Source organism: Heptranchias perlo, chromosome 3 (genome assembly GCF_035084215.1).
Source record: "Heptranchias perlo isolate sHepPer1 chromosome 3, sHepPer1.hap1, whole genome shotgun sequence".
Taxonomy (NCBI): Eukaryota; Metazoa; Chordata; class Chondrichthyes; order Hexanchiformes; family Hexanchidae; genus Heptranchias; species Heptranchias perlo.
This window is the reverse complement of record NC_090327.1, coordinates 53,827,171-53,844,406: the sequence shown is the minus strand read 5'-3', so window position 1 is coordinate 53,844,406 and position 17,236 is coordinate 53,827,171.

Genomic DNA, 17,236 nt, shown 5'->3' with positions numbered 1-17,236 from the left:
TACCCAGTCTTATTAGGGCACAAATGATGGGAAATCCGATGTATGACATGAAACCTTTATTTACATGTTGTCATGATATTTACGCCTGGAACATAGTGTTTTTGTGTCGCTAGGCCCAGAAGTTTTAAGGCCATTGTGTAATTGTACCCTTAAAATAAAACCAGGCAGGAAAACAGTATTTAGAAAGGAGACTAGGATAAATGGTGGCCAGGATGATAGCAAACAGACAAAAAGAAAGATAGATGGGAGCAGGGGAGAATTGAGCTGAGGAAAAGATGGTGCAGCAGTGAAGAAACGAAGTCAGTGTGAACCAGTGAACAAATGGGGAGAGAGTGCAAAGTTGCATTTCAAAGTGGTACCAGCAGTGGTAGCCAATGGCTGTAAAATCCAAATGTTTGTATAATTCTCTCTGAGGTGTCATTCTAAATATAATCTACAATTGTAAGGGATATAAACTGTAATCTGATTAGCGCTGGTTAAGGTGTATGAAAGCAGCCACAGATTTTATTCTATACAATTTCAAAAAGACGAGCCTGGACAGTTAGGAGATTGAACAATGCCCAAAAATTGCCTTGCATTGCAACTAAACTGCTCAAATCGAATAATAAAAAAACCTGGAGTAGGAGGAGAAAACAAGTAAAATGTAATTACCTGTAATTTCAGTTTCACCAGTAATGACAGGGAAATTGATGGCTAGAAGTGAGGGCTCAGATAATGTTTGTTTTGTAATATAATCAGTGTCTCATTACAGTTATGGCAGCATAATTATAGCCTGTCACATTTTTTCATAGATATTAAAGGATAGCTGAGTTTGTTATGGGATGTTATACCATTGAGGGGCTCAACTGATGCCATAAACAATGAGTAAAGCTTGAGTGGATTGCACAGTCCCCAACTCCCAAATATTTTATTTTTTCATTACATATATTTTGGGAATTTCCAATGGGAATTTGAACCCTTCCCTTCACCCAGTTACCACGACTGGGACACACGCAAGGGAGTTGTGAGACACTGACTGCTTTTTGACGAGAGCAGCCTGGTGAAGGGCTACCATTGTATAAAGAGTAAAGTCGCATGCATTTGGGGGCTGTAGATGATCACAGAAGTACCTCTGACCAGAGCTTTACTGGAATACTTTGGTTAAGAAGGGGCAATGAAGTGGGATTAAATGCATCCATGCCATTCAGTGTTTTGATGGGGAATAACTTGGTTACGGCAGCTGTGGGGTGGGGGGTTGTTATAGACGAATGGTTGGTTCAGGGAAGAGGAGATCAGAGTGATTCAGCGCAGCACTGGCCTTGTTAGGCCAGCACAGGCAGCTGCAGCAGTTGCTGACCGAGTTGCACCAAGTCTTGGGCACCCCCATACCTGAAGATACTCAGTGGACTGAGGCGATGTCACATGGAGAACTTGTCAGTTCGACTCTGAGCACCGCGAAGGCAGGCAGAGAGGTGGCAAGCGGTGTGCCACTCATTGCTAGGAGTTTCACAGTCTGGAGCGGCCTTGATAATACCTTCCCAAGTGGCGTAGAGGAGGTGCACACTGTCAACTATGCCCAAGGGCTCAGGCATTGGCAGACAGGATGCTTACCGCTGACCACACAAACCGAATTTAAAAGGGTACCGTATCCTGAGGCGGCTGTCTTCAGCCACCCAGAATGACAGGTATTCAGGAAGGGTGACAGATCTGTTTTTATTTCAGATTTCCAGCTTCTGCAATATTTTGTTTTTGTCTCAATGTACATAAGTGACTTGGAAGCGGGGACAGAAATAAAACTCTCTAAGTTTGGAGGTGCTACCAAACTGGGAGTGACTGCAAACAACAGGGAACAGGATGATCAAATACAGAAGGACCTGGATAGACCGGGGAGCTGGGCTGATGAGTGACAGGTGTTATTTAATGTTGGCAAATGCAGAATCATGGGATTGGGAAAGGATAATAAACAGAGGTAATATAAGCTAAATGGTATTATTGTACAGCACACAACTCAGGAGAGGGATTTGGTGATACTGGTGCGTTGGTCACTGAAACCATCAGCAGTATGTGCAGTGACAATAAGGAGAGCAAATAGAAGCTTGGCTGGATAGCCAGATGAATAGGGCAAAAATCTCAGGAACTGATTCTGAGTTTGCACAGAGCACTGGTCTGGCCCCAAGTGGAGAACCTTTTACAATTCTGGTCATTGTACAATGAAAGAAACAGCCAGGCATAGAGAGGGTGCAGTAAAGGAGAACTGAACTGATAGCTGGGATTAGGCACCTGAACTATAAAGAAAGCTAGAAGATAGCAATGTTTAAACAGAAGAAGAGAAAACTCAGGATCACCTTATAGAAGTATTCAAGATCCTTAAGGGTATAGACAAGATAAACGTCAATATGTTTAACATAGTCACATTTGACAACAAGAAGGCATAGCCTCAAACTTAAAAGAGGAGGGTAAAAATACAGTTTAAATTTAACTAAGTAGAGGGTGGTAAATGTATGGAATGGACTACAGTGGAAGATGATGGGGGATAGTAGGGGCTGATTGTATCAGGAAATTCAAGAGAGAGTTGACAAAATGCCAGTTGTGCTGTTTTTTCAGTGTTTCTGTGGCTCTTCTGCTGGTTATGGTGGACGATCGGGAGAACTTCAATGGAAATTTATCCCATTGAGTACACTCGTATCAAATTTGTCTCTGCTATTTCGAAGGTGACCTTAATGGGTTAATTTGTTATGAGCGCTTTGAAGCTTTCATATGCTAATATCTCACATTGTAATGTTCAAGCTTATATTTTACACAGGTAAAATATTCGTATCTATATTTTATATAGATCAACATGAGTGAAATTCTGCTATAAGCGTATAATATATTAGGGAGTGTTAAATCTTAATCAAAACAGATTACCATAGAATCATAGAAGTTTACAATATTCAGTCCATTGTGTCTGTGCCTGCTCTTTTCTAGAGCAATCCAAAACTAATCCCAATGCCCCGCTCTGTTCCCATAGTCTTGTATCTTTCTCTGCTCCAAATGTTTATCCACTTGTCCCTTGAAAGATGCAATGGTGTCGGCCTAAACCACTCCCTGCAGCAAATCATCCCATGCTCCAGAAACCCTGTGTCTAGAAATGTCTCCTAATCTCTCTCCTCAGTCTCTTAGGGACAACTTAAAATTGATGTCCCTTAGTCACTGACTTCCCAACTAGAGCAAATAGTCTTTCCCTGTATAAAAAATACAGGGAATTTCCCACGAATTAAAAAAAAAAGGGCAATTAGCAGTCCTATCACCACCCCAGCTGAGATCAACTAACTTTTTTTATTCGTTCATGGGATGTGGGCGTCGCTGGCAAGGCCAGCTTTTATTGCCCATCCCTAACTGCCCTTGAGAAGGTGGTGGTGAGGTGCCGCCTTGAACTGCTGCAGTAAATGTGGTAAAGGTTCTCCCACAGTGCTGTTGGGTAGGGAGTTCCAGGATTTTGACCCAGCGACGATGAAGGAACGGCGATATATTTCCAAGTCGGGATGGTGTGTGACTAAGAGGGGAATGTGCAGGTGATGTTGTTCCCATGTGCCTGCTGCCCTTGTCCTTCTAGGTGGTAGAGGTCGCGGGTTTGGGAGGTGCTGTTGAAGAAGCCTTGGCGAGTTACTGCAGTGCATCCTGTGGATGGTACACACTGCAGCCACAGTGCGCCGGTGGTGAAGGGAGTGAATGTTTAGGGTGGTGGATGGGGTGCCAATCAAGCGGGCTGCTTTTTCCTGGATGGTGTCGAGCTTCTTGAGTGTTGTTGGAGCTGCACTCATCCAGGCAAGTGTGAGAGTATTCCATCACACCCCTGACTTGTGCCTTGTAGATGGTGAAAAGGCCTTGGGAAGTCAGGAGGTGAGTCGTTCGCTGCAGAATACCCAGCCTCTGACCTGCTGTTGTAGCCACAGTATTTATGTGGCTGGTCCAGTTAAGTTTCTGGTCAATTGTGACCCCTAGGATGTTGATGGTGGGGGATTTGGTGATGGTAATGCGGTTGAATGTCAGCTAATTAAGCATAGATCCTGATTTGAACCTGAGAGCTTCTGGTCTGTATGACTTGGTTACATATTGACTTTACCACTCAGTCAGTGGGGGTGAGGGTTGGACAGAGGTTATCAATGGGCTTCTTCATTCTACATTTTTGATAATTGTCATTATATTGCTACTTTTCAAAAGAACACTGAAATCTGGGTTTGAACATGTTATCCTATTTATGTGAAGAGTGCCCTGTACTGCCTCTTCATGCATGGACAAGTTTAACTTTGTGAAACAGCCACTTCATGACATAGGATTGCAGCTTCAGTAGGAGTGGCTGCCATATACTCTCTTAATGAGGGAGCATACTGTGTCCACAGTATGCTCCCTCATTGATCCTAACACTGGATAAAATGCTAAACTTTTTTGAGCTATCAAGTGCTATGAGCTAGTAGAAAAAAAAATCCAGGGTGCCTTCTAAAGATTTTATAACAACATTCAGAGTTCCTTCTGCAATCTTACAACTATAAAGTGACCTCAATTGAGGAGGCATTTTAGTTAATTGCAGATTGAGAAAGACTTGCATTTATATAGTGCCTTTCATGACCTAAGGACGTCTCAAAACACTTTACAGCCAATGAAGTACATTTGAAGTGTAGTCACTGTTGTAATGTAGGAAACGCGGCAGCCAATTTGCACACAGCAGGGTCCCACAAACAACAATATAACAATAACTAGATAATCTGTTTAAATAATGTTGGGTGAAGGATATATATTGGCCAGGACATCAGGGAAAACTCCCCTGAACAGCTACAAAATAGTGCCATGGGATCTTTTGTGCCCACCTGAGAGGGCTGACAGGGCCTAGGTTTAACATCTGATCTGAAAGACGGCATTTCCGACAGTGCAGCACTCCTTCAGTACTGTACTGAAGTGTCAGTCTAGATTTTGTGCTCAAATCTCTGGAAGTGGATTTGAACCCACAAACCTCTGACTCAGAGGCAAGAGTGCTACCAACTGAGCCGTGGCTGACACCTAAAATAGAATTAATAAGATTATTAAACTGAATATGATCACTGTGTGCTCCACCGTTACCATTTACAGAATCACTCATAGAATAGAATCATAGAAAGGTTACAGCATGGAAGGAGGCCATTTGGCCCATCGAGTCCGCGCCGGGTCTATGTAAGAGCAATCAAGCTAGTCCCTCTCCCCAGCCCTATCCCCGTAGCCCTGCAATTTTTTCCTTTCAAGTACTTATCCAGTTCCTTTTTGAAGGCCAGGATTGAATCTGCCTCCACCATCTCCTCGGGCAGTGCATTCCAGATTTTTAAAAAAAATTCGTTCATGGGATGTGGACGTCACTGGCGAGGCCAGCATTTATTTGTCTATCCCTAATTGCCCTTGAGAAGGTGGTAGTGAACTGCCTTTTTGAACTGCTGCAGTCCATCTGGTGAAGGTTCTCCCACAGTGCTGTTAGGTAGGGAGTTCCAGGATTTTGACCCAGCGACGATGAAGGAACGGCGATATATTTCCAAGTCGGGATGGTGTGTGACTTGGAGGGGAACGTGCAGGTGGTGTTGTTCCCATGTACCTGCTGCCCTTGTCCTTCTAGGTGGTAGAGGTTGCGGGTTTGGGAGGTGCTGTCGAAGAAGCCTTGGCGAGTTACTGCAGTGCATCCTGTGGATGGTACACACTGCAGCCACAGTGCGCCGGTGGTGAAGGGAGTGAATGTTTAGGGTGGTGGATGGGGTGCCAATCAAGTGGGCTGCTTTGTCCTGGATGGTGTCGAGCTTCTTGAGTGTTGTTGGAGCTGCACTCATCCAGGCAAGTGGAGAGTATTCCATCACACTCCTGACTTGTGCCTTGTAGATGGTGGAAAAACTTTGGGGAGTCAGGAGGTGAGTCACTTGCCGCAGAATACCCAGCCTCTGACCTGCTCTTGTAGCCACAGTATTTATATGGCTGGTCCAGTTAAGTTTCTGGTCAATGGTGACCCCCAGGATGTTGATGGTGGGGGATTCGGCGATGGTAATGCCATTGAATGTCAAGGGGAGGTGGTTAGACTCTCTCCTATTGGAGATGGTCATTGCCTGACACTTGTCTGGCACGAATGTTACTTGTCACTTATCAGCCCAAGCCTGGATGTTGTCCAGGTCTTGCTGCATGTGGGCAAGGACTGCTTCATTATCTGAGGGGTTGCGAATGGAATTGACCACTGTGCAATCATCAGCGAACATCCCCATTTCTGATTTTATGATGGTGGGAAGGTCATTGATGAAGCAGCTGAAGATGGTTGGACCTAGGACACTTCCCTGAGGAACTCCTGCAGCAATGTCCTGGGGCTGAGACGATTGGCCTCCAACAACCACTACCATCTTCCTAACCACTCGCTGTGTAAAAAAGTTTTTCCTCGTTTCACCTTTGGTTCTTTTGCCAATCACTTTAAATCTATGTCCTCTGGCTCTTGACCCTTCCGCCAATGGGAACAGTTTCTCTCTATCTACTCTGTCTGGACCCTTCATGATTTTGAATACCTCTATCAAATCTCCTCGCAACCGTCTCTGTTCCAAGGAGAACAGCCCTAGCTTCTCCAGTCTATCCATATAACTAAAGTCCCTCATCCCTGGAATCATTCTAGTAATCTCTTCTGCACCCTCTGTAAGGCCTTCACTTCTTTCCTAAAGTGCAGTGCCCAGAACTGGACACAATATTCCGGTTGTGGCCGAACCGGTGTTTATAAAGGTTCATCATGACTTCCATACTTTTGTACTCTATGCTTCTATTTATAAAGCCCAGGATCTCGTATGTTTTTTTTACCGTTTTTTCAACCTGACCTGCCATCTTCAACGATTTGTGCTCATATACCCCCAGATCCCTCTGTTCCTGTGCCCCTTTTAGAGTTGTGCCCTCTAGTTTATATTGCCTCTCCTTGTACTTCCTACCGAAATGTATCACTTTGCATTTTTCTGCGTTAAATTTCATCTGCCACGTGTCCGCCCATTCCACCAGCCTGTCTATATCCTCTTGAAGTCTATCACTATCCTCCTCACTGTTTACTACCCTTCCAAGTTTTGTGTCATCTGCAAATTTTGAAATTGTGCCCTGTACACCCAAGTCCAAGTCATTAATATATATCAAGAAAAGCAGTGGTCCCAGCACCGACCCCTGGGGAATACCACTGTACTCCCCCCTCCAGTCCGAAAAACAACTGTTCACCACTACTCTCTGTTTCCTGTCACTTAGCCAATTGTCTATCCATGTTGCTACTGCCCCCTTTATTTCATGGCAGCAATCTTGATGATAAGCCTGCCATGCAGCACTTTATCAAACGCCTTTTGAAAATCCATATACACCACATCAGCTGCATTGCTCTCATCTACCCTTTCTGTTACCTCATCAAAAAACTCTATCAGGTTAGTTAAACATGATTTGCCTTTAACAAATCCGTGCTGGCTTTCCCTTATCAATCCGCATTCGTCCATGTGAGTGTTAATTCTGTCCCGGATTATTGTTTCTAAAAGTTTCCCCACTGAGGTTAAACTGACTAGCCTATAGTTGCTGGATTTACCCTCACACCCTTTTTTGAACAAGGGTGTAACGTTTGCAACTCTCCAGTCCTCTGGCACCATCCCCATATCTACGGATGTTTGGAAAATTATGTCCAGTGCCTCCGCAATTTCCACCCTTACTTCCCTCAGCAACCTAGGATGCGTCCCATCCGGACCGGGTGACTTAGCTACTTTAAATACAGCCAGCCTTTCAAGTACCTCTTCTTTATCAATTTTTAGCCCATCCAGTATCTTAACTATAACTTCCTTTACTGAGACTCTTGCAGCAATCTCTTCCTTGGTAAAGACAGATGCAAAGTACTCATTTAGTATCTCGGCCATGCCCTCTGCCTCCATGAGTAGATTTCCTTTACGGTCCCTAATCATCCCCATCCCTCCTCTTAATACCCGTTTACTGTTAACATGCCTGTTGAAGACTTTTGGATTCCCTTTTATGTTGGCCGCCAGTCTATTCTCATACTCTCTCTTTGCCTCTTATTTCCTTTTACAATTCCCCTCTGAACTTTCTATATTCTGCCTGATTCTCACTTGTGTATCAACCTGACATCTGTCATATGCCTCTTTTTTCCATTTCATCTTACTCACTATCTCTTTTGTCATCCAGGGAGCTCTGGCTTTAGTTGCTCTACCTTTCTGCCTCATCGGAATATGCCTAGACTGTACCCGAACCATCTCTTCTTTAAAGGTCGCCCACTGTTCAATTACAATTTTGCCTGCCAATCTTTGATTCCAATTTACTAGGGCCAGATCTGTTCTCGCCGCATTGAAATTGGCCCTCCTCCAAATGAGTATTTTTATTTTAGAGTGGTCCATGTCCTTTTCCAAAGCTTTCTAAACCTTATGATACTATGATCGTTGTTCCCTAAATGCTCCCCCACTTACACTTGCTCCACTTGGCCCACCTCATTCCCTACAACCAAATCCAGCAATGCCTCCTTCCTCGTTGGGCTGGAAACGTACTGATTAAGAAAGTTCTCCTGAATACACTTCAAAAATTCATACCCCTCTTTGCCCTTATTATTATTGTAATCCCAGTCTAAATTAGGATAGTTGAAGTCCCCAGTTATCACTACTCTATGGCTTTTGCACCTCTCTGTAATTTCCCTGCAAATTTGCTCCTCTATATCCTTCCCACTAGTTGGTGGCCTATAGAATTCACCCAGTAGTGTAATGGCGCCTCTTTTATTTCTTAACTCTAACCCCAAATAGATTCTGTCCTTGACATCCTCTCTTTGCAGTACTACAATATTCTCCTTAATCAATACTGCCACCAACCCCCCCCTTTCTTTCCTGAACACCTTGTATCCAGGAATATTTAGTACCCAATCCTGTCCTTTTTTGAGCCAGGTCTCCATTATCGCCATGACATCGTATTCCCATGTGGCTATTTGTGCCTGCAGCTCACCAACCTTGTTTACCATGCATCGTGCGTTTACACATGTGCACTGCAAACCAGTCTTAGACTTTCTTGTACTCACTCTTAGTCTGATCCCACCTAATGCTGTACTATTACTTGCTCTAGTGCTATCTTTCTCCCGTGATCCTTTTTGCCCTTTGTTTCTCTTTTCCAATGCTACATCCTGGTGCCCATCCCCTTGCCAAATTAGTTTAAACCCCCCCCACCCCCACCACAGCACTGATTAACCTCCCCGTGAGGATATTGGTCCAGCTCCATTGAGGTGCAACCTCCTATTTCTATACTCACTAGCGCGTGGCACCGGGAGTAATCTGGAGATTTCTACCTTTGAGGTCCTGCTTCTTAATCTCTTTCCTAACTCCTTAAAATCTGCCTGCAGGACCTCATCCCTTTTTCTACCTATGTCATTGGACTGATATGGACCACGACCTCTAGCTGTTCACCCTCCCCCGCAGAATGTTCTGCAGGCGCTCAGTGACATCCTTGACCCTGGCACCAGGGAGGCAACATACCATCCTGGAATCACATCTGCGGCCGCAGAAACACCTGCCTGCTCCCCTAACTATGGAATCACCTTTCACTATTGCTCTCCTGACGTTTCTCCTCCCCCGCCCCGTACAGTTGAGCCATCCATGGTGCTGTGGATTTGGCTCTGGCTGCACTCCCCAGTGGAACCCTCTCCCTCACCAGTATTCAGAACTGAATACTGGTTGGAGAGTGAGATGCACTCAGGAGACTCCTGCACTACCTGCCTGATTCTCCTTGTCTGTCTGGAGGTCACCCAGACCCTCTCTGCCTGCTCTCTCCTGAGCTGTGGGATGACCACCTCCTGAAACGTGCTCTCCACGTAGCTCTCAACCTCGCTGATGCACTGCAGTGACGCCAGCCACTGCTCAAGCTCCGAAATCCGGAGCTCGAGCTCCTCGAGCTGACGACACCTCCTGCACCTGTGGTTGTCCAGGACATGGGAAGCGTCCTGGAGTTCCCACATGGCACAGGCCGGGACACTGGGGAATTTTTTATTTTATTAGGTAATAAAGATCGACAAGCATTAAATGAATGTAAATGGATTCCTAATTTTATTAAATTTCTCTTAATGAAAAGCAAGAGGGGCATTATCTTTACTATGTGCAGTCTTGCTCGTATTACTTAGTGATTATAATCGATTGGCTTCCACTGTTCAGAAGTCATTTTAGTTAAATGTCTGTGAAGGAAACAGTAATTCTATTAAATTAATTTAATTGTTCATAGGAAAAGTTTTATTTCACCAGTGACACAGTTCAGGAAGTTTTTGATTACTTTTAATTTCAGTCAAATACATATTGAGGCATTGTCTCTCTGCTTGTTGTGGTGAAAATATTGGACTATCAGATCCAATTCAAAATAGGTTTGATTTCATTATTTTAGAAATGTGAGGCCTACTTTGAGTGTTGGTAATTTTTATGTGATTTAACATCAATGGGAAAATGGAAGTTTTGGTGATGTTAATGGCAAGTTATGTTAATGCCAAATCACATTATACAAATGTGATTTCTATGGAAGTTTAATTTAGCAATAAACACTTGTATCAGTGGATTAAAACCATTAACTAGGCCAACTATTAGGGAATGGATCCAACTAAATTAACTAATGTACAATTTTGCAATATTATTTATTATTGAATCATCTGCACTACAAATCATGTTTGGATCTGTCTTTAATATCACTAAAGGACTAAAGTCTGTCAGTTTGGCTAGAGTAAGAAAGAGAAAGAAGTACTTGAATATATATATAGTGCCTTTCACAACTTCAGGATGTCCCAAAGTGCTTTACAGCCAAGAGTGCTGCATGATGTTATCAGCATTGCCTTTGCATTGTTTTTGTTAAAGGTAGACCAAGATGAAAAGGCAATGTGACAACAAAAAAGAGCGAGGACCAGTCCTGACCTTTGAAAGGACATATTTCTGCTTGCTTCCATTTCCTAAAAGTATCAGATGATCAGTGCTTTCTGAGGTTCAGGCTGAATAGATTCATCTATATCAAATATCATTTCCTCAATGATCCTAGATGCTCTAATTGTGGCCATGAAGTTGACAGCAGCATCAGTTGCTTAGAGACAGGCTCGTTCCAGAGACCAGGGTGTGATTTTGCTGTATTAGCAAAGGCCCCACATCCACCTGCATTCAGAAAATTGCTACTGGCTAGAAAATCTGAATTCACAGCAGACGGAGTAGTTTCCTGAGCGCCGGGGGATCTAGAGGGCCTTCCGGGTCAGTTTGAAATCACGGCCCCAACTATTTACTGTGGTGTTACTCCAGGACACATGGGGATGCTCCTTGTCAGTGCTGTCACTGAAGTGATTGGCAGTAAAAGAGATCTGACTCGAGTCCATACCAGTAAGAAAATTAACAATTTTAGAATCATTATTACTCAGTTATCAACACCAACAACATGCATTTATATAGCGCCTTTAACATAGTAAAACATCTCAAGGCACGTCACAGGAGCGTTATTAGATAAAATTTGACACTGAGCCACATAAGGAGATATTAGGACAGGTGACCAAAAGCTTGATAAAGAGGTAGGTTTTAAGGAACGTCTTAAAGGAGGCGAGATAGAGAGGAGGTGGGGTTTAGGGAAGAAATTCCAGAGCTTGAGGTCTAGGCAGCTGAAGGCACAGCCACCAGTGGTGGAGCGATTAAAATCGGGGATGGGCAAAAGGCAAGAATTGGAGGAGTGTAGAAATCTCGGAGGGTTGTAGGGCTGGAGGAGGTTACAGAGATGGGGAAGGGCGAGGCCATGGAGGGATTTGAAAACAAGGATGAGAATTTTAAAATTGAGGCGTTTCCTGACTGGAAGCCAATGTAGGTCAGCGAGCACAGGGGTGATGGGTGAACAGGACTTGGTGCGATTTAGGATACGGGCAGCAGAGTTGGGAGACTGATGGAGATAACAAATAAAATTAGTAAGGTGTCAAAGAAATATTTTTTGCTGCGTGAGATGGAAGTCAGTATTAAACACTTTGTCTAAGTTTTAGTTTGGCATTGACTCCTTTCAGTCAAAGTACACAAAAAGTTTAAAAACTAGGATCGCTCATGCCCTAACCTAGCTTGATACAATGGGGGAGAAATTCAACCTCATTTCGCCAGTGTTTTCAGACGAAAAGTTACGGTTGGAATGACCATTTCCGGGATATGATTGCCTGATCTCCTCTGGAAGTGCGCCGGCTACCAAATTAGAAGCCAGCGACTGACAGATGTGCAAGGCTTGCGCCTGATACAGATATTAGGCACCTCGAGTATGCAAATCAGGGTCCTAACATTGGTTTTAGGACCCCGATGTAAAATTGGTGAGCAAGTGGGCGGAGCATTCAAGTGCAGTTGTTCCAGGTCTTCAGAGGCCCCTTTAAGGATTTGGAAGTCCCTTTGAGGCCGTCCACTAAAAGTAAGCAAACGTCTTCAATGCTCCATTTCTGTGGAGCCAGGATGTGGTCCTATTATATCATGGATACCCTGAAAGAGGGAGAGGAAGGCAAGATTACATACCTCTTATCCAGTAAGACAGGCTTCTCAATAGATGAGATCACTCCAGCAGCTCAGTTATCTCCAGCACCATAACAACAAGCTAGGAAGTTGTTGCTCAGTTTTTGCTCACTCTTCTTGAGAATGCAAAGCAACTTCTACACGAGGTAACCACAGGCACTTCAAATCCAGTGCTCAAATGTGCCTACACCATACCACATTATATAATTGAGCACACAGCTAAAGAAATACAGAAGATGCCTATGCCTCTTCTAGAACTGTTATTGAGAGAACTATAGGAGTCTTAAATAGGTGCTTTTGCTGCTTTGAAAGATCAGGAGGGGCTGAGACTGCAGGACGGGAAATTAACTGGCTCCTATGCTGAGCCGTTTGACACAACGGGTTGAGGGAAGCGATCCTAGGGTTGGGCCTTGAATGGACCAGAGTTTTTTGGGCTCACCTTGTCCTGAGGCCTTCCTTGTGATCTCCCAGTATCTGATGTGGAAGTTGAAATGCAGTTTTGAGAAAACAGGTGGAATCATTTTGGTAAGAAATCACTGCAATTAAGCATTCCTGTCAAAAACTGGAGGACAAAACATGCCAATTACATCCGTACCTCCAGGAATCCGCTGGCATCTTAACTTGTTGCAGATTTTTAAATCCTGCAACGAATTTCCTCCCCCTCCCAGAAATGTACTCCTAGATACACCATTTGTTACGGTAATGAGCGCACAGCACAATTTCAGCAGTGATTCAGTAACTCACTGGCTGTTAGAAGTCCTACCCTGCTGGTGTCACCGCAGCACAAATGACAGTCCCATAGTAAGGACTGGCAGCACATGAGAAAAGAAAATGTTTCTGTAGATCAAAGACTTTTGCCTACTCTCCCACTGCCTTGCTGCGAACATAAAAGCCTCATTTATAAACCTGTGGGCATCTTTAGAGTAAAACGTTCAACAAGTAATACCAGTTCTTAAACATTCTTGAGGTGATATAGTGTGTGATTACCTATGATTAGATATTTTTCCCTCATTCTTTGACCAATTAAGCATCTACATACAAATGAATAGGCCATTAGTCATAAACTAGTAGTGCATTGTTCTTTTAGTCGTCTGGCTTCATGCAACAGCTGCAGTGGTCATGTGGCTCTTTCCATTGCTACATTATATAGGGCCTCACTGTGGAACAAAGAATAGCTCCTGAAAGGAGATAGCGGCTAAAATCAAGGTGATGCAAAAAAAATTCCAAATACACAAAAATGTGGTCCCAGTGCATTGTCAGTGGGATGAATAGGAAGGACTGATGTATGACAGTTTGCGCTAGATTCAAAGAATGAGCAAATCCATACATGCAGCATTCAGTTTTTGACAAGCTGGCAGACTTTATGGTTCCTTAGCTCACAAAATATCTTAACTGTTGAATTTCACAACTTGCCACTGTAGGATTTAAACTTACTACCTTACTCTACCATAAATATTACACTACCATATCCACATTTAGCAGGTCTTCCTCATAAGTCATGATTGAGGTCTTTCAGTATCTTAAAACCTGAATGCAATTGTTTGGATATTGATAAGATGAAACAACTTACATTTATATAGAACCTTTAATCAGAGGTGGCGGGAGCGGATCTGGTCGTGAACCAGAGCATCAAAGGCGGAGGGAAACAAATAAAGGTACAGGCTCAAAGACCTAAACCCACTCAGAGCATCGGAGGCGGCAGGAGCGGACATGGTCGTGAACTGGAGCAACGGAGGTGGAGAGAGCGGACTTGGTCGTGAACTGGAGCACGGAGGCAGCAGGAGCGTAGCTGGACATGAACCAGAGTATCGCAGGCGGAGGGAATGGACCGGGACGTGAACCGGAGTATCGGAGGTGATGGGAATTAACCTGGTCGTGAACCGGAGTATCAGAGGCCGGGGGAGCGGAACTGGTTGTGAACCGGAGTATCGGAGGCAGTGGGAGGACACCTGGTCGTGAACCGGAGTATCGGAGGTGGAGGAAGGAGACCTGGTCATTGTATCTTCCGGAGTATCGGAGACGGAGGGAGCAGTCCCGGTCGTGAACCGGAGTATCGGAGGTGGAGGACAACACAGTGTGAACAGAGAGTTTGGTAAGTGTGGGAGTTTAAGGGTTAATCTCTTTAAAATCTAGTGCATATTGCTTTCAACTGTTTAAGTTCAATTTTAAAGTTTAAATTTTTAAGTTTCTGTCAGGCTTCAGCAGAGAGAGCTGCTGTAGCAAGTTAATTGGTTAGCTAGATTAAACTGGTACTTGAAGGTGGGGCAGGCCTGAGTCACAAACTGTAGAAATACAGGGGCCTGTCAGCACGGTGTGCGGACAACACAGTGTGAACGGAGAGTTTGGTAAGTGTGGGAGTTGGGGGAAGTGGGGGAAGGAGGTGCTGCTTTGTCTTGCTTTTCCTAACTTTTTCCCCAGAGCGGCAATGGACCTGAGAGTAGAAGACTGAGATTGGGGAATAAAAGCAGCAGCAGACCTGCAACAAGAGACAACTACTGTGCGACGTCACAGGTGAGGCAGGAGAGTCCAAGAGGTGAGCACAGTATAAAAGGAGAGACCTAGAGCGGGAGGAGAGTCTGAGAGTCTAAGGCAAGTCATGGCAGCACAGCTCGCACCCATGATATGCTCCTCCTGCACTATGTGGGAAGTCATGGACACTACCAGTGTCCCTGGCGACCATGTGTGCAGGAAGTGTGTCCAGCTGCAGCTACTGGCTAACCATCTTTCGGAGCTGGAGCTGCAGGTGGATTCACTGTGGAGCATCCGCGATGCTGAGACTATCGTGGATAGCACGTTCAGTGAGGTGGTCACACCGCAGGTAAAGATTACACAGGCAGAAAGGAAATGGGTGACCGCCAGGCAGAGTAAAAGGACTAGGCAGGTAGAGCAGGAGTCCCCTGGGGCCATCTCCCTCTCAAACAGATATTCTGCTTTGGATACTGTTGGGGGAGATGGCTTATCAGGGGAAAGCAGCAAGAGCCAGGTTCGGGGCACCACGGGTGGCTCTGCTGCACAGGAGGGGAGGAAGAAGAGTGGCAGGGCTATAGTGATAGGGGATTCAATTGTAAGGGGAACAGATAGGCGTTTCTGCGGCCGCAAACGTGACTCCAGAATGGTATGTTGCCTCCCTGGTGCTAGGGTCAAGGATGTCACGGAGCGGCTGCAGGGCATTCTGGAGGGGGAGGGTGAACAGCCAGTAGTTGTGGTCCATATTGGTACCAACGATATAGGTAAAAAAAGGGATGAGGTCCTGCAAGGTGAATTTAAGGAGTTAGGAGATAAATTAAAAAGCAGGACTTCAAAGGTAGTGATCTCAGGATTACTACCAGTGCCACGTGCTAGTGAGTATAGGAACAGGAGAATAGACAGGATGAATGCGTGGCTGCAGGGATGGTGTAGGAGGGAGGGATTTAGATTCCTCGGACATTGGGACCGGTTCTGGGGAAGGTGGGACCTGTACAAGCGGGACGGGTTACACCCAAGCAGGACCGGGACCAATGTCCTCGCGGGGGTGTTTGCTAGTGCTGTTGGGGAAGGTTTAAACTAGAGTGGCAGGGGGATGGGAACCTGAGCGGGGAGTCAGAAGGGAATAAAGTTGAGAGCAGCAAGAGAGGGGAAGACCCAGGGGAAATCTACAATACAAATAGTACAAACAGTTGTTCAAGAACAAGTGAAAGGGAAAAGCGTAGAGCAGCGGAAAGAAAGTGTACTTTAGGCACGTCAGATAAAATAAAAACTAGAAGGCGTAAGGCGATTAACCCAGCATCAAAGCTGTGGCAGGGAGTTGGGAACCTGAGCAGGGAGACAGGGGAAAGCGTGTCAGGAAGGGACAGAAGGTATGGAGCAAAAGGTAAAGTGTTAAAAAAGGAAAAAGCAGGAACTAAGTATCACAAAACATTTGAAAGTTCTTTATCTGAATGCACGTAGCATTCGTAACAAAATGGATGAGTTAACGGCACAAATAACTACGTATGGGTATGATCTTGTGGCCATTACAGAAACATGGCTGCAGGGTGACAACGACTGGGAATTAAATATGCCAGGGTATTTAACAATCAGGAAGGACAGGCAGGAAGGAAGGGGAGGTGGGGTGGCTATGTTAATAAAGGAAGGAATCACTGTAATACAGAGAAATGATATTGGGACAAAGGATCAGGATAATGAAACAGTTTGGGTAGAGATAAGGAATAATGAGGGGAAAAAAACACTCGTGGGCGTAGTATATAGACCTCCTAATAGTTGCAACTCTGCTGGAAGAAGTATTAATCAGGAAATAGTCGGGGCATGTAATAAGGGAACAGCTATTATTATGGGGGATTTTAACTATCATATTAACTGGACAAATCAAATTGGGCAGGGTAGCCTTGAGGAAGAGTTTATTGAGTGTATTAGGGATGGATTTCTTGAGCAGTATGTAACTGATCCTACAAGGGGGCAAGCAACCTTGGACCTGGTCCTGTGTAATGAGCCAGGATTAATTAATAATGTCCTAGTTAAGGATCCCCTTGGAATGAGTGACCATAACATGGTTACATTCCATATCCAATTAGAGGGTGAGAAGGTTGGTTCTCAAACAAGCGTACTGAGCTTGAATAAAGGAGACTATGATGGTATGAGAGCGGAATTGATTAAAGTGGACTGGGAAAATAGATTAAAGGGAAAGACGGTACATGAGCAGTGGTGTTCATTCAAGGAGTTATTTTACAACTTTCAAAAAAAAAATATTCCACTGAGGAAAAAAGGGT